Source organism: Pseudorasbora parva, chromosome 8, assembly GCF_024679245.1.
Source record: "Pseudorasbora parva isolate DD20220531a chromosome 8, ASM2467924v1, whole genome shotgun sequence".
NCBI lineage: Eukaryota > Metazoa > Chordata > Actinopteri > Cypriniformes > Gobionidae > Pseudorasbora > Pseudorasbora parva.
The window spans coordinates 16,752,448-16,770,617 of record NC_090179.1 but is presented as its reverse complement, the minus strand read 5'-3'; the positions used below and the strand labels follow the sequence as shown (position 1 = coordinate 16,770,617).

The 18,170-nt window shown below is 44.9% G+C and overlaps 1 protein-coding gene across 4 annotated transcripts in view; it reads left to right on the top strand.

The window, feature by feature from the left end:
* robo2 (roundabout, axon guidance receptor, homolog 2 (Drosophila)) overlaps positions 1-18,170 on the top strand; it is a 606,500-nt gene that overhangs the window by 393,670 nt on the left and 194,660 nt on the right. The gene's annotated exons all lie outside the window — the stretch shown is intronic.

The window sequence follows — 18,170 nt, the reverse complement described above, 5'->3', positions numbered from 1 at the left end:
GTATTGGTTTTGCTCTTCAAGGTATGTAGTCTAGACCTGCAGTCTAAGTGAGCTGCTATCTTAAAGTCTGTTTCAACCCTGGGCTGATCAATACCGTGGCCTCTCTTATGCATTGTTATGAAAATAGGAGCGATCCATCATGAAATAAGGATATGATGATAAATATTGAATGAATAGATAACTAAATTGGCTCTGTAAGTTGCCGCCAAGACCCCATGCAGTAATGAGAGGATGTGTGTGTGCGCGCGCGTGTGTGTGTGTTGAGCTGTAGGAAAGGGTAACTCTAGATGAAGGGATTGTGGGAAGGTTTTGAGTCAGTAAATTTCGAATGCTGCTGCATTTTCTATTTTTAACCTGTAATTGATGATACAGGATGGTGATTTGGGTTAAAGGGTAGAAATGCGGAGATTATGTTTGCGTTTAGTTTTTGCAAAGGGTAACTTTGGAGCTAGCAATTGTGGGAAGCTTTTCTGTGCCATTCTTGAATACATTTTCTATTTTTAACTTGTAATTTATGATACACAACTGTTTTGTGGGTTATAGGGTGTATATATAGGAGGGCATAAAGGCAGTTTTTGTGTGTGTTGTGTGTGTTTTCACTCATGTAGCTGGCAGGGGGTGTGTTTTCTCTGATCCTCTCAGCTCTTCCGAGGCGGTGGTGGCGGCCCCCAGGTGCTAACTGTGTGACAGCAGCTTGAGCTTGATCTATCGATTGCACTAAGAGGGGTCTCCTCGCCTAAATGAAAATTCATGAAAAATTGATGAAGTCCCCGATTATTCCTTTTTTCCTCTCCGCTTGCTCTTGTATCTCTCTCACTTCCTCCTCTCTGTTCTCACTAGCTCTCTACATTTCCAGCATGGCGCTATGTCAGATGTTGTCTGAAACCCAATCTAAAAGGGCACTATTTTGTGGATGAAGGTTCCTTGTAAGTAACCAAGCAAATATTTGGTGACAACTGTACTTATATCTTGGTAGAAATGTAGTCTAGGATTGAGTCAAGTCAAGTCAACAATTGGCTTTTATAATTCAAGTTACACATCACGCTCTATTTTTATTCTTTCAACCAAACATTGAAATGCTTCCTACCTCCATAAATATCTTGCTAAGTCAGCATTTTTCCGGTTTCAGACACAGCCATATTTGACTGAACGGGTTTAAATAAGCTGTAGGATGTTTTACGACTTTCAGGTGAGAGGTGAAGGGTCGTAAGGTTAGCAGGACAGCGGATACTAACCGTCCAGCAGGAAAGACCAGGAACTGTACTTTAACAAAACCCCTCAGCTGTGTTACGTTACACAATTTCCACTAATAAAACTTCTCTTTACTGGTGAGTGATCACAGAAGTAAAGCCAATCTAAACCGATTCATCTCATGTACTGTTCCAAGCAAAATATGTTTCATCTGTCACATCGTAGAAATATTCTGAAGCGGCGCTGTTTTCTCAAGAAGTAAATGTTGATTTTATAGCCAGCTGTGTATATCTGATCTATATGAAATACTCCCAGACCCACATACGTATAAAACCTTCACCTCCAAAACAAACAGCTGGCCTTCAGTGACAAACTGAAAAATGCGGCGAATGTTCCAGACTGTTTTGCGACGTTCGTTTTAGGGGTTCTGAACCTGGTTACAAGCCCAGTACTTTTTCATCTTCGCGTCACAAGTCGTCTCCTGTTGCGATATATGGTTCTGTCTCTCTTCTCCTCGCATGGGGTCAGTCTGCACCCCCGCGGGCTGAGTGAATGGCTCTGTTGAAACAGATTGCAGGCAGGCGTTCGCCGTGGACCACTGGAGCCGCCCGATCAGAGGGACCCCAAGCTGGGTCGCAGGAAGCAGAGAGAGGCCTGTGAAAGGAGCTCGCTGCATTATTAATAATGAGGCAGATTGCAAGGAGGTGTCCGCTAAAGCAGGATTATCTCAAACGCTAGTCTTTAACAATTGAACATCAGTAATGCAACAAAGAAGATACACAGATCTGGTTACGGATGTCTGAGTCCTAGAGAGTTAAAAGGGAAGATGCAACAGGGTTCATTTTGTCGCTATTAGATTTATCGCTTATCCGTTTGGACACAATTCTTTGTTTCTTGTGAATTTGTCTCTTTGTAGTTTAGTGCTTTCGCCACTTCTAATGGTCAATTTCTCCATTTCAAGGAACCAAAAAATGTCTTCCTGCTTACCTCAACATAAATCAATTCCTTTCCTGTCATTTATAAGGTCTTAATTAGAGCAGAAGAAGGAGAGAGTGGAAAAGGTGCTGACAGGCCACAGGGAGCGATTGGCTGAATCCCAATGCGAATACATGAAGCCTAAAGGCACATACTTCACTGGTGATGCAGACATACTTGAAGTATATACATAACATATACAGCATTTTTTTAAATCAACATACTGAATAAATGACTTGTTTATAAATGTCTTTGTTAAGCTGGGGCATATTAACATAAAAGTACACCTATTTTGTTTAGAATTTAGAGGCTAACAAAGATATATTTAAAGACTGCTATGGCAAAAATGGCATCAAACTATTCATTTTTCTTTGTTGTAGGAAATATAAGCCTGCTTGGCATCCACTGAAGAACTTTTGCTAAACTAGAGAAAATTTAGACTTAGTCTTAGCAACAAAAAAATTATATACCGTGATTTGGTACACATTAATCTTATATTTGCATACACTACAGGAAGTATGGAAAGTGATTTGGGATTCTGCTATTATCTTAAATTTAGCTTAATTTAACCCTTTTGTGAAAAGCTTTTATATACTCTTGCTCTCTATGATGTACTGTCAAACCAAAAATTATTTAGACACCAGATATAAATTTTTTTCACTAGTGGGTGCAGGAGACTATAGATCATTTAAGCAAGTGAGGATAGCAAAGTGAACTGTTACATATTGTCCCCACAAATTCTTACAGTGGACTACCAGTAAAATTTACAAAACAATTGGGACCAAAATTATTCAGACACTTTGACCTGACCATGTTTTGCTTAAGTGTTTTTTTTTAGTTAATGTGTTCTTTTACACATCCGACTGAACAAAATTAAACAAAATTTGCAAAACTTTACAATACACATGCAATAATATGCATGAATTCATGCTTAACTAATGCACAGAAAATCATGAGTTAATGTATGACTAATGAAGAACTAAACCATTTATTAATGATTACTCATCGACAACTAATGAGGATTATATATGATTAATAAATGTAAGTAATCATTAAATTGTTATTAGTTAAATGTGTCATCATGTATTAATACCCTAATACCATAGTATATGAACTATTAGCAGAAATTACCACAATGGGTCAAAGCCATGCATTTCAACTTCCAGTTGTCCGCTTTAATTAATCATTACCTAATTATTTTGCAAAGGTGTCATTGTGTTATGACTACTTGTTGAGGTGCACGACCATTAACTAATTGTTAAGTAATATGTCATTGTGGTTATGGCTTTTGAAATAATTGTGAATGAGTTAATTATTATGTGCATTCATGTACATTATTTTTATTAAAAAGCTATATATATATATATATATATATTAGGGAATTAAAACATAATGTCATATTTAATTAATAGCTATTCTTATATTACTTAATCTGTTAATCATGTAGAATCTTCATTAGTTGCCGATGCAGTAATCATTAATAAATGGTTTAGTTCTTCATTAGTCATACATTAACTCATGGTTATTTATGCATTATTTAAGCATGAATTAATGCATATTATTGCACCTGTATTGTAAAGTGTTATTGCAAAATTCAGCTGACAGCTGATTGGTTGATTGTAATCTATTACAGACCTTTCTATCAAAGTTCCCTTTATCGAGGGAACTCGCACTGCGTCATCGTAGATGACACATCGGGGAACGCCCTCGGCGTGACGCTGCTGAGTTCATATCAAAAAAGTCCAATCTTGATTGGTGTTGCGTAATGACGTAACGAGTGACGGCATACCCGGAGGTATAAAGGGACGCCGGCACAAGCAAACGCAGCTTCCTGCTTTCAGCGGTCGCGCTCTGTGTTCTGTCTGTCTATTTGGTGTTGTTTGTCCCGTAGGGCTTATTATATCATTAGATATGGCGAGCGAGCAGTTCAGACGGTGTGTGCCTCCCTGTCCGCGCTTTATTTCGGGCACGGACACACACCAGCTCTGTGTGCAGTGTCTCGGCATGCAGCACGCCCGGGCCGCTCTCGAGGGAGCGGCTTGCGGCGAATGTGATAAGCTGCCGCTGAGAGTACTGCGCTCGCGGCTGGCGGTCTTTGACGAGGCCGGTCAGCCTCGCGAGCCTCGCGGTTCTGGGCCCGCTGTTGCCGAGGCAGAGCGGCGCCGCAGGTCGTGGGGCTCGCAGCTGGATCTGTCAGCGGGATTAGGGAATGTTGAGGCATCTCTCTCTTCCTCTGACGATTCAGAGGATCTTCCGCCACGTGTGGAAGCCCGCGCTGCGGCTTCTTCCCGCGAGGCGGAGGATCAGGTGCTCACGCTGTCCGATTCCGAGGGATCGTTGACAATGAGCACCGAAGCAGGCGCAGTGGGGCAGTCGCCACCCCACTCGCAGGCTATGGAGGAGCTCGTGGAGGTCTTGACTCGCGCTGTGGCCAAGCTGAGCTTAGATTGGCCACAAGAGGAAGTGCACGTCCAGCCGCCAAGCAAGCTGGACGAGCGCTTCTTCAAGCGTCGAGCCCAGCCTCCACGCCGGGGTCTGCCGTTTTTCCCCGACCTGCACAGTGAGCTGTGCAGGGCGTGGGAGAAACCCTTCTCAGCACGTTTGACTACGCCCCCTGCACTTGACTTCGCTAACGTGCTGGGAGCGTCTGAGAAGGGATATGTTGCGCTGCCGAGGGTAGAAGAGGCGCTCGCGGGCCACCTCTCTCCCGAGACAGCAGCTTCATTGAAGACCCCGGCATTGCCCTCGAAACCATGCCGAGAGACTTCGAAGCTGGTGGCGAGGGCATATAGTGCGGCTGGTCGCGCTGGTGGGTGCCTGCACACTCTTGCGGTTCTGCAGGCCTACCAAGCGGACTTGCTGAAGGAGCTCGATGAGGGCGAGGGTCCCTCTCCGGAGGATGTGACTGAGCTGAGGAAGGCAGCGGATTTGTCTCTTCGTGTCACCAAACAAGCGGCCCGTGATATCGGCCGCTCCATGGCGGGTTTGGTGTGCGCGGAGAGGCATCTCTGGCTGAACCTGTCGGGGATCAGGGAGAGAGACAGACACTTTCTCCTTGATTCCCCGGTTTCGCCTTCTGGCCTTTTCGGCGGCGCTGTGAGCACCGTCGTCGAGAGGTTTCAGGAGGTGAAAAAGCAGGCGGCCGCTCTCAGCCAGTTCATCCCTCGCCGCTGGGGCTCCTCCAGCAAGGCTGCCTCGAGCGGGCAGTCTCGGCCAGCAGAGGGCTCCTCGCACCGTGAGGTGCAGAAGCAGAGCGTCGCTTCTCGTGCCCCTCCTGAGGGAGCTTGGCAGAAGAAGCGACGCTCTCGCGGGAAGTCTTCAAAGCCGAAGACCGACCTGAGGGAGGTTATTCAGGCCAAGAAGGCTTCCAAGCGGTCCTAGCTGCGGCAGGACCGCTGAGAGCTGTCCCCCACGGGGCGGAGCGACCGAGGTCGTTCTCCCCCCGAGGCTCTCGGGAAATCGATGTTGTGCTCTCGCAGTCAAAAGGGCTCCGGACCACGTCGTTTCCCCATGTTCGCGCGCGGCTCTGGCCAGCACATATAAAATCTGCGGCAGAGCAGCGACTGCGTTCACACACCGAAAATCTGCCTCGATTAGTCCCTGCCGGTTATCCGCTTCAGGGGGTCGAGGCAGAGGTTCGGTTGATACCCCAGACCAGCCTCGAGAGGCTGGTCCCCTTATCAGAGTATCTCGGCGCATGGTCATGCCTTCCGAATATCTCTGTGTGGGCCCTGCGCACTGTAGAACGGGGATACAGACTGCAGTTCAGAGTTCCCCCCCTGAAATTTGGGGGGATAGTCTGGACAGTGGTCGGTCCCGAGCAGGTGGGGGTAATGGGGCAGGAAGTACGCTCTCTGCTGGAAAAAGGGGCGATAGAAAGGGTCCCCCCGCCAGAAAGGGAGGTCGGGTTCTACAGCCGGTACTTCATAGTCCCCAAGAAGGATGGGGGGTTGCGTCCAATATTAGATCTCAGGCTTCTGAATCGGTCTCTGAGGAGATACAGGTTCAGGATGCTAACCATTCCTGTTATCGTGAGTCAGATCCAGTTCGAGGACTGGTTCGTCACGATAGATCTAAAGGACGCTAAAGGACGCCATATTTCCATCCTTCCCAGTCACAGGAAGTTCCTGAGGTTCGCTTTCGGGGGCGAAGCGTTCCAATATCGGGTCCTTCCCTTTGGCCTAGCCTTGTCACCTCGCACCTTCACGAAGTGCATGGATGCAGCCCTGGCTCCGCTAAGACTCCAGGGCATCCGGGTACTGAATTATATCGACGACTGGTTGATCATGGCCAGGTCGTACGATATGGCAGTTCAGCATCGAGATGCTGTTCTAGCACACATGAGGTGTTTGGGGTTGAGACTCAACGCGAAAAAGAGCACGTTGACGCCCTCCCAGAGAATTACGTTCCTGGGAATAGTGTGGGACTCGGTAACGATGCGGGCACACATGTCACCCGCACGTATCGAGACCATACGGGCGGAGGTCTCAAGTATAAGGTTGGGCCACAGCATCACTGTCAAACAGTTCCAGAGACTGGTGGGTCTCATGGCAGCAGCGTCCAGTGTGATTCCACTCGGCCTGCTCCACATGAGACCGCTACAGTGGTGGCTGAGAACCAAGGGGTTTTCTCCGAAGGGGAATCCCTTTCGTATGATCAGGGTAACGCGCAAATGCATTCGTTCCCTGGTTATATGGAAGAAACCTTGGTTTCTGTCCCTGGGGCTAGTATTGGGAGCATCGTGTTGCCGGAAAACCGTTTCAACAGATGCATCCCTTACTGGTTGGGGCGCGGTCATGGAAGGCCGAGGGGCGAGAGGTCCTTGGACAGCCCAGCATGCTTCATGGCACATCAACTGCCTAGAGATGCTGGCTGTCTGGAAAGCTCTGAGGAGTTTTCTCGAGGACCTTCGCGGCCACCATGTCCTGATACGATCCGACAACACTGCCGTGGTATCGTATCTAAATCATCAGGGGGGTCTGAGATCGTGCCCTCTGTACAGACTGGCGCATCAAGTCCTCCTGTGGTCCCACGGGAAACTGTCTTCTCTCAGGGCAGTTTATATCCCGGGGGACCAGAACCAGGGAGCAGACATCCTGTCGAGGCAGGGGCTGAGGCCCGGGGAGTGGCGTCTCCATCCAGAGGTGGTGGAGGCCATATGCGAGAGGTTCGGCCGAATGGAAGTGGATTTGTTTGCGTCTCGAGAGACGACCCACTGTCCACTTTGGTTCTCCCTCAGGCATCCGGCTCCGTTGGGCCTGGATGCCATGTCACAGGCGTGGCCGAGGCTGCGTCTGTACGCATTTCCCCCGATTGCTCTGCTCCCGGGAGTTCTGGAGCGGGTTCGCCGGGAAGGCATTCGCCTGCTTCTGATAGCACCCCGGTGGCCGACCAGGGTATGGTTCTCCGACATTATGGACCTGCTAGACGACCTTCCATGGCAGATTCCTCTGAGGAGGGATCTGTTGACTCAGGCGGGGGGCTCGATATTTCACCCTCAGCCAGAGTTATGGAACCTGTGGGCTTGGCCCCTGAGGGGGCAGAGCTCATAGAGGAAGGGCTGTCAGCAGGTGTCGTGGAGACTATACTCAGCTCCAGGGCTCCTTCCACCAGGAAGCTGTACAACTTGAAGTGGAGAGTGTTCTCCATATGGTGTAGAGACCGTGAAGTAGACCCAGTGAACTGCGCTGTGGCTTCAGTACTGGAGTTTCTGCAAGATCGGTTTTCCGCCGGGCTTACCCCATCCACACTTAAGGTGTATGTGGCAGCGATAGGAGCTTTCCACGCACCATTAGGTGAAGGACCTCTGGGGAGGCACCATCTGGTTGTACGGTTCCTCCGAGGAGCGCGGAGGATGAGACCTGTCGCTCGTTCTAGGATCCCTGCGTGGGATCTGGCAGTGGTTCTCGAAGGGTTGGTTGAGGCCCCCTTCGAACCGCTGGAGTTGGCTGAGGCCAAGAACCTCACGCTTAAGGTAGCTTTTCTCTTAGCCATCACCTCTCTGAGGAGGGTGGGGGACCTTCAGGCATTGGCAGTAACACCCAATTGCTTGGAGTTTGCCCCAGGCAACGTGAAAGCTATCTTGCGGCCGACCCCGGGATACGTCCCCAAGGTACCGTCTAATGCGGTACGGTCGGTGGTTCTCCAGGCTTTTCATCCCCCGCCTCATGTGACGGCAGATGAGGGCAGGCTTCACCTCCTCTGCCCGGTGCGGGCATTGAGGATTTATTTGGAGAGGTCTGCCCAGTGGAGGAAGTCAGACCAGTTGTTAGTGTGCTTTGGTCCACCTAGGAAGGGGCTGCCTGCAGCGAAACAGACAATTAGTAACTGGATTGTCCAGGCAATAGCAACGGCCTATCAGGTGCGCAACTTGCCTTCACCTATAGCCGTGAGGGCTCATTCTACCAGGGGCATGGCCTCCTCGGTAGCCCTCCTTTCCGGAGCCTCTCTGCAAGAGATTTGCGAGGCGGCTGGGTGGGCCACACCGCATACCTTCGTGAGGTATTATAGTCTGCACCTCCCGGCGACGCCAGGCGCTAGGGTGCTCGCCCCCTGATTATGCACTCCGGTTCATGTCATGGGGTGCAAGATAGGCGAGGACTAGTGGGTACTCGTTCCCCGATGTGTCATCTACGATGACGCAGTGCGAGTTCCCTCGATAAAGGGAACGTCTCGGGTTATGAATATAACCCATGTTCCCTGAGAGGGAACGAGACACTGCGTCTCGTAGCCCCGCCTATCTACAGAGCGGCCCGCTTCATAGCAGTAAGCTGCGTTTGCTTGTGCCGGCGTCCCTTTATACCTCCGGGTATGCCGTCACTCGTTACGTCATTACGCAACACCAATCAAGATTGGACTTTTTTGATATGAACTCAGCAGCGTCACGCCGAGGGCGTTCCCCGATGTGTCATCTACGATGACGCAGTGTCTCGTTCCCTCTCAGGGAACATGGGTTATATTCATAACCCGAGACGTTATCTGACATTATCAAGAGGAATTTGTTCTGACACAGATTAACTCTGAGTTATAGTGAATAAACTGATAACGTGAGAAAATGGTGAAGGTGTTTGAATAAATTTTAGTTTGATTGTTTATTATATATCATGGATACATTTGGATCTAGGCCGCACCCGGTGGCACTCCTTGCTTCTGGGAAAGATATTTTGTTCTTTTGTTGCTATTTTTTTCTTTATTTCTCTCTTCCACTGTCTCTCTCTCTCGTGGTCTTTTTCTTTCCTTTCTCGGGATAAACTGGGTCAATGAGCAGGTTCATAAATCATTGTGAAGACTATGTCAGACTGAGGCAAGCCCTGCTTTGAATAAATTTGCCAAAGTGGTGAAATCTCCGGCCGTAGCTTGTGTGCAGGCGCTATGGGACAAGTCACACCTGGGGCGCACAGTCATCCAGGAAAATGTTAATTAGCCCCCTGCATCTCTTCTCAGGTAGAGAGGTGTGTGCATTATAAATCTGAGGGCAACAAGCTTGTTGAACATGGGGGCATTAATTAAGCGTATAAGGTGTGAATGTGTATGTGTTTGTGTCTGCTAATGGCCTGCGCTAATAACAGCGTGAACGCGTGTATGTAGTTTGAGTCTTGGCGACAAAACATGTTGTTTCGTTCACTTGTAACCTTTAAAAAGTATGTAAATGAAGGAAGGGTGAAACAGATGTCATCGCTGGTGTGTTAAAAGGCCACCAGCCTGGGATTGGCTGGCCTGTTTGAAAAGGTTCTTTTGATACGCTTCAGCTTGGCACTTCAGCAATTAAGAGTATCGCTGGGCAGCGTTTGGAACTGAAAGATGAAGTAATTAGTGGAAAAATTACGCTTTCTTGTGTTCAGCTTTTCTGTTGTGTCTCAAGCTGTTTGACTGTGTGTCCGGCATCAGACAAATCTAATAAAAGAGGTTGAAATTAATTGGACACACACACTTAGCTTGTAGGGCTGGGTGGTATGATAAAAATCTGATATCACGTTATGAGTAATATTTTTTAAAAGTAATTAATACTTTTACTCGGCAAGGATGCATCAAATTCTCCAAAAGTCAGTAAAACCTTTTACAATATTACAAAATATTTCTTTATTTTTTTCAAATAATTGCTGTTGTAAAATTGAAATTATATTATTTTTTATTTTATTTTTAGCATCAAATCATCATATTGGAATGGTTTATGAAGGATCATGTGACACTGAATACTGGAGTAATAATGCTGAAAATCCCCAAACCGTTTGTATATATCCCAATATAATATTTTTTTCCATAAATTCAACAATTTTTACTTTTTTATTATTAATTATTAATACAAAATTATATTATTAATATTATTAATTTACTTTTAAATGTACTTTCTTGAGGATTCATTAGAAAATTAGTCTGGCACCAGTGCAGAACATAGTTGCATTATGTAGCAAAATTATTGTCATTTTATATATAATAATATAAGTATTCTGATATTATGTTTTTCATAAAATGGCACTACGTTAAATTTAGACTGAAAGAGCCACATTTGCAGTCATAAAGTTGCCGATATATGCAAACCTGTCAGCGGTATTCTATAATTGTGTACACTCTGTATTTTTGCAGTTCTGCCAAGCATGGTGTTTTCCATCATCCCGTCCATCCAGAATACAAACGTCTGGCTGGCTTTTAAAATCTCATCTTGGGTACAAGTGAGTGTGTGTGTGAGTAAATGAATCAAACACACACTCACATGCAGTCATCCTCATTTACCTGATTGTAAATGTCAGTGTCTGTCTGGGTCCTCTGACCCGCATTCGCGCTCTCTCCGCGTTATCATGGGATCCGGATTGTGCAGGTTCTAGGGGTTGGTGATTAAGCTGAAAGCAGACGGATGTCAGGATGCATCCGCGGCCCACAGGGAATGTTGGTTTCTGATAAGAGGAAGGGAGGGTGAGGTGCAAGCAGAGAGGTGGAGGAAGAACGGATCTCTAGTCCGTGATAAAGGAGAAAGAAATAAAATCCCTGATTGAATGTGTCACCGTAGTATATCTGCAGTGCTGGAGTCAGCGCCCACACCATAAAGACCAACCTCCTTATCAGCAGCATGTTACGTTACACACACATACGCAGCGGCCACGGTGAGATGGAGCCATGCAGATTTTGGGGCTTATCTTACGGTCACATCTTAGTGTGCATGAGGCTAATCGGTCAGCTGGGCAGATGATATTAAATGATTCTTCATTGTATGTATATGCGGAGGAAGCCCTCTGGAAAGGAGATTAATCATTGGTCCCTTGGAACCCTGGAAATACACACACATACACACAGTACAGTATATACACGCACACACTGACCTTTCCCATTCTCACTCTCTCTTACTGTCTTTTGTTAGCTCACTCTTGTTCCCTTGCGAGTGATAAAGTTTTTACATTTTATTTTTATGGGATTTTGCCTCTTTTTGACAGGAAAGTAGAGAAATTATGGGGAAAGGAACAAGGGTTGGCAAATGGCCTGAACTGGATTCGAGCTACTGCTTTTTTAATTGTTATGTTGGAGCGTATGCATGACCTGCCAGACCGGGCATCTGATGGGTTTTGAGTTTTAACAAAAGCATGACTCGTCAGTAGTATTTAAATATTTGACTTTTGAGTTTTCACAAAATTATTAGTGTGTAGTTGCAAATGATTATTCAGTTGTAGCCACCGTTTTATTTTATTTTCATTAAAAAAAAATTGCAATGCATTTTTACACCACTGCTACTTTGAAATAATAATAATAAAAATAGTAATAATGCCTTTTTTACAGTAGGCCAGACAGCTCTGTGCGCCGCTGATCTCAGTGGCTTTCAGATTATATAGGACAGCATCCATTATGATCATATGGTCATCGTGGATTAGCAGAAAGGATTTAGCCTCTTTCCTTTTTTTAAGTAAACAAATGTTTCTGCTTTGTTCAGTTTGCTGTGTCTACATCCTGCCAGATATCTAAATGGCACAGAAAAGACATAAATATATACAAGTATATATCTTGTTTTCTTAAAGGGATACTTCACCGTTTTTTCATATTAAACTATGTTATTCCCTTAACTAAGATGAGTTGATACATACCTCTGTCGTCTGAGTGCGTGCACTTAATCTCTCTGAGGCGGGGTGACATTCTGATAGCATTTAGCTTAGCACACTAATCACAGTTCATTCCTATGGAACCAAACAGAGATCAAGTTAGAAGCAACCAATCAACTCCACGTTTCCCCTATTTAAATACAGTTACACGAATAGTTGGACGATCAAGTATGGTGACACAAAATAAAACGTGGCGCTTTTTTAACCGAGTTAAAAAGGAGAACTATAATGTATGGCGGAATAGCACTTCTGAGAGTACTTCAACTCGGCGCAGTAAAAAGTCCCGGCCGAAACATCTTCCCTCACATCTCCCCCTCCCTCTCTCATTTCCGTAAATAGAACCAACGTGATCTGCACGCCTGCATCAGTAGTAGTTTGAGCAGAGTTGACGAAGTACCAGTTTGTAGGAAGATAGTTTGAACAATCATGGTTATAATGTGCGTCGTAAAGGGTTGTGAGAACAAGGCGAAGGTATTTAGTGCCGTCATGTTTCACCGATTTCGGCGGAAAGCTTGGTTAGCTGATTTGAACATTAATGCAACAACATCGCTGGAGATTCTGAAGAAATGGCGTGTTTGCTCCGAGCATGTCACACAGGCGGACTATACCTCCACAGGATTACGCCTAAAGGATTCTGCCACACCGACAATAATCAAAGCAAGAACACAACAAAGTGGATCATCACCTAACACTGTAAGTGTCCGTTTGCATGGTATTTGGTTGTCCTGAAGTGCAGGTGGCAGTAACTTTAGCTTATCAAACTGTTGTTTAACCTAGTAAACACAAGTAACTTTGCTGCGAAATCAGTGCGCTTGTGAGACAGGCAATACAGAGTTTTTGACTGTTTGATGCACTTGAGAAGTGAGCTCAGAAATAAAAATGAAGTATAAGCCTAAGCCCGTAGTGAAACGTTATAACTTAGTGTCACCAAATCAACAGGCACTGTGTCAGCTTTCCAAGTGATCTTAAGTAAAAGACAAAAGCCAATATTAGTATACTTTAACATAGCAACGTTTAATATTACAGATGGAACATTCACGAGAACATCATAAAAACAAACACAGATTTTATGAGATGAACCTCTCAATATAGAAACCTGCAACCGCAGTGAGAAAATAAACATAAAAACTCCCCTTACACTATAAGCTTTAATGTCAATATGGTAATATGTGAAATGCTCGGAGCAAACACGCCATTTCTTCAGAATCTCCAGCGATGTTGTTGCATTAATGTTCAAATCAGCTAACCAAGCTTTCTGCCGAAATCGGTGAAACATGACGGCACTAAATACCTTCGCCTTGTTCTCACAACCCTTTACGACGCACATTATAACCATGATTGTTCAAACTATCTTCCTACAAACTGGTACTTCGTCAACTCTGCTCAAACTACTACTGATGCAGGCGTGCAGATCACGTTGGTTCTATTTACGGAAATGAGAGAGGGAGGGGGAGATGTGAGGGAAGATGTTTCGGCCGGGACTTTTTACTGCGCCGAGTTGAAGTACTCTCAGAAGTGCTATTCCGCCATACATTATAGTTCTCCTTTTTAACTCGGTTAAAAAAGCGCCACGTATTATTTTGTGTCACCATACTTGATCGTCCAACTATTCGTGTAACTGTATTTAAATAGGGGAAACGTGGAGTTGATTGGTTGCTTCTAACTTGATCTCTGTTTGGTTCCATAGGAATGAACTGTGATTAGTGTGCTAAGCTAAATGCTATCAGAATGTCACCCCGCCTCAGAGAGATTAAGTGCACGCACTCAGACGACAGAGGTATGTATCAACTCATCTTAGTTAAGGGAATAACATAGTTTAATATGAAAAAACGGTGAAGTATCCCTTTAAGTCCAAGCGCATTTTGTTGGCATGAGAATGCATTTATCCATTTCCATGTTTTTGAACATGCGACTCTGCTTGTGTGTATGTGTGTGTTACATTGATTCGGTGTGGTCTCTATGACCCTAAACTACTTAAAACTCCATTACATGATTGCCTGCCATCAAAAAAGCCAGGAGCTATGGCGAATCATTCCGTATGGTCATTTAAATCCAATCAAAGTCCAGACTATTGACTTCAACCCTTTCATTTTCATTTCCAGACCACAGCAGACATGTTTGTGTATCTGTACTGTGCCAGTTGCTCACCGAATAGAAGTTCCTTTGCGGTTCCTCGTCAGATCTGACCATCTGAACCAAACATCTAACCATGCCGTTGATTTCCATGAGATTGCTGGATTCCGACAGTGCTCTTCCTGGGATTGGATCCGATGACCACTAAAGACCTGTCGGACCCCCAATATCCGTAATTCTTTAGCGTTCGGCTCTGTACGCAAAGCAGATACCCCTCACCCTACGAATGTCTGCCCGTTACCCCTGAAGCAAAGCCTCCTGGGACCCCAGGACTAAGGCCTGTAATCCATCATATGTGTGTGTGTGTGTGTGTGTGTGTGTGTGTGTGTGTGTGTGTGTGTGTGTGTGTGTGTTTGTGTGTGTGTGTGTGTGTGTGTGTGTGTGCGTGCGTGTGCGCGTGTGCGTTTGCGAGCTCAAATTCAGCTCCGCCCTTTACCGAGGACAGAGGAAATTGATTCAGCTCTCTGTTGAAGCGAACAATCTGTTATTTTCTCCAAGAAAAAAGTGCTGGTGCCGAGTGCTGATGCTGCAAACTCTCTTGCTTGAACACACACACCGTGTACAAGCCGCAGTGCCGTTTCAGTGAAGTGTCATCATCAGAGAATGCTTCCCGTCGCTCTGATGGATGGTGTGTTTTTGAACCTTGCTCTCAGTTCACCTACAACACAACTCAATCAACCTGGCCGATTGAAGGCATCCGCCTGAACTACGACATCAGCTGTCTCAAAACTTGAGACAACTTTGCATTCTTGATTTGTTGTCTCTCTTTATCTCTCTCAAACTCCTCTTCCTGTGCTGGACTAATAGTGCGTGCGGTGCTGTTGTGACCGTGTGGTGTTATCTGTGCAGTTATTGAGTTTGACTCCTGTTACTCTGGGAGTGAGGTGGGAGCGCGAGGTCTTGCTGCCGCCCCGGACAGCTGCGAATAGGGAGGAGGGAGGGTAACTTAAGCTTCCTGTACCACAACGTATGTTGAGGGGATGAAATCTGAGCCCCCTCCTGTCCCTTGTCTCCTTCCTGCTGGTGTTTGAAATTGATAGGCGGTGTGGGGTCCTTCACAAGGCTTGGGAGTTTATGAGTGTGATCTAAAGAACAGCTGGAGTTGACCACTGGCCGCTCAGTCTGCGATGCGGCCCAGGGAGGGTGTCAATGAGAAAATGTGTCAGTAGTGAAGACCTCTGCCCTTATGTTTATTTCTTTATCATAAGTGCGTTGTGCTAATTGCATGTTTACTTGCCTTTAAGGGACATTATAGGGTGCAACAGTCGGGTTCTGGAAGTAAAAATTCAATTTATTTTATCCATATGGGAAATTATTATCTATAATATCTATAAATAATATAAGATAATAAGATATATTATCTATCTATCTATTTATCTTTGAGGCACTTTCAGCCCTTCAGGTCCTCAACTGAGTGTTGTGGAGGGCTTGTGAGCACCCTTCTGAAACCTAAAATGATGAATGGGACACCCCATGATCTCATGGACTTCACGGATGAAGGCCATGGGACTGTATGTTCACATTAAGTGCACATTTGGGACAGGGCCCATGTTTTTCAAGGCTTCTTGCACTATCATGAGTTTGTTATTCATGGCCATTTTTGACCTTTTCTCTGACCCCTAGAATTGAGCTTTTTTTTTTTTTTTTCACTGCTGTTTCTTTTAGACATTTTTAAATGTGACTAGCATCTGTTGTTATTGGAAAACCTCACTAAACTGATATAAGCTACATTATAATTCATCAGGGCAGGCCAAGTTACCGCATACTGCTATTAATTGAAATGTATATATGGGCGGTCATATGTTAATGAGTTGGGTGTGATGTCATTATCATGAAGACTTAAATTTAATGGCATGTTTTGAACCTTAAATGCATATAAACCTTAAATGCTGTATGTGCATATAGTACATTAAATGTTTTTTTTTTAAAAATAGCAATGATTTAATGTAATTAATTGCCTTTTAAACTTCAAGAATGGCCTAAATTGAGTTTTTTAACCACTTTATTTTCCCAAGAAATGCTAATTGTCTTGCCATGCATGTGTGTATATTGAGTTTATTTTGACAGTGATCTCTAGTTCATCTGTCTGGGCTGGTAAAGCCACTCTTACCAGCGAGGCAGCGAGACAAACAGATGGACTGATAGACATGCATACACACACACATAAACTTGAAAACGAGAGGCAGAGGGACACATGGAATGGCTGGGTGGTGTGCGTACACCGACACACATAGTAATGTGGCTAAAGGCCAAGTGCATAGAAAGCAGAACAGCTCCATTGAAATGCAAAGTAGAGCCTTATCTACAGACTGTTCTTCACTGCTCTCCTGTGCTCTACACCGTTCAGGGCAAAACTATTATTTGGAGGCATGCAGATGTTTGTGTGTGTGCCTATATAAGGTTGTGTGTCTGTGTGTGTTTCAAACTGAAGTATGCATGAATGTGAATTTCAATATGAAGGTCCATCCGGGTTTCTCTGGGGTCTTCATGGTTTTCCCACTGGAGGTTTTCTTCAGGATTTTTGACATAGACGTTTCTTTGATGTTATTCACTGGAGGTTTTTATTGAAGGTTTTCCTCATGCTTTTTCACTGAGGTCTTTCCTCGTGATGTTTACTAGATCTGTTCTAGTGTTTTTTCCGCTGGGGATTTTCCTCATGATTTTGACTCGGTCTGTTTTCTTATAGTGCCTGAGCACTGAAACACACAGCTGAACCTTTATGAGAATAATCAGTCACATTTTTCATGGCTTTAACCTGATCAAAGCATCCAATATTCAGCCTTTAGCTCCTAGAGGAGGGACCCACATTTCATCCGTTATGTCATACTGTAAAGCTGCTGGCGGTCCTAGAGATGCTTTTTAAAATGAAACTGCTAAATTGTCCTGATCAATCACTTTAATTTGTCTGCCACATTGTAATCAAGACTTAAATGCATTTATTTAGTGCTCAGTTGTGGCGTTTGTTGTTGTTGAGATCCATAGTGTTTCATCCTGGCGTAATGTGTGTGTGAGTGTGAGGATGGTTTAATATCAGATTACTGACCTGCACAGGAAATGAAAGCAGATGACAGTGAGTGATCACCTTGTGAGTGTATTTTTTGTGTGTGTGTGATTGACAAGCCGATGCGTTTGACTCCCTCGATCTTTAAGGAACATTAATAGTCTCTTGCTCTCGGCTCCATATATCTGGTGTGTGTGTGTGTGTGTGTGTGTGTGTGTGTGTGTGTGTGTGTGTGTGTGTGTGTGTGTGTGTGTGTGTGTGTGTGTGTGTGTGTGTGTGTGTGTGTGTGTGTGTGTGTGTGTGTGTGTGTGTGTGTGTGTGTGTGTGTGTGTGTGTGTGTGTGTGTGTGTGTGTGTGTGTGTGTGTGTGTGTAACAAGAGGATGAATTATGCATTTCTAGCAGACTATGAAAAATGAACACTTTCAGATTCTCATCTACATATATTGTCATTGTATTTAGACACTAGCTGCATGTTTACATAGTGAATACAGGCCCTTTTATTTAGATTTGTGTTTTTGGAGGTTATACAGTCATGCTGACATCTAAAGATGCAGGTGACCTTAATGAAACTCAGGCAAAACATAATCCCCACAATGCACCATTGCAAGAGTAGTTGCAGTGCTCCATATACCAGTAAGCCAATCTGATGCATTACTTGCACATATAACTACAAACTCATTGCCATTTTATTTTGAGATCCTAGCAACAACAACAAAAAAATGTATACCAAGGCACACATTTATTTTCTGACACATTATGAATATTGATTTGGTTCCTTATAATGTTG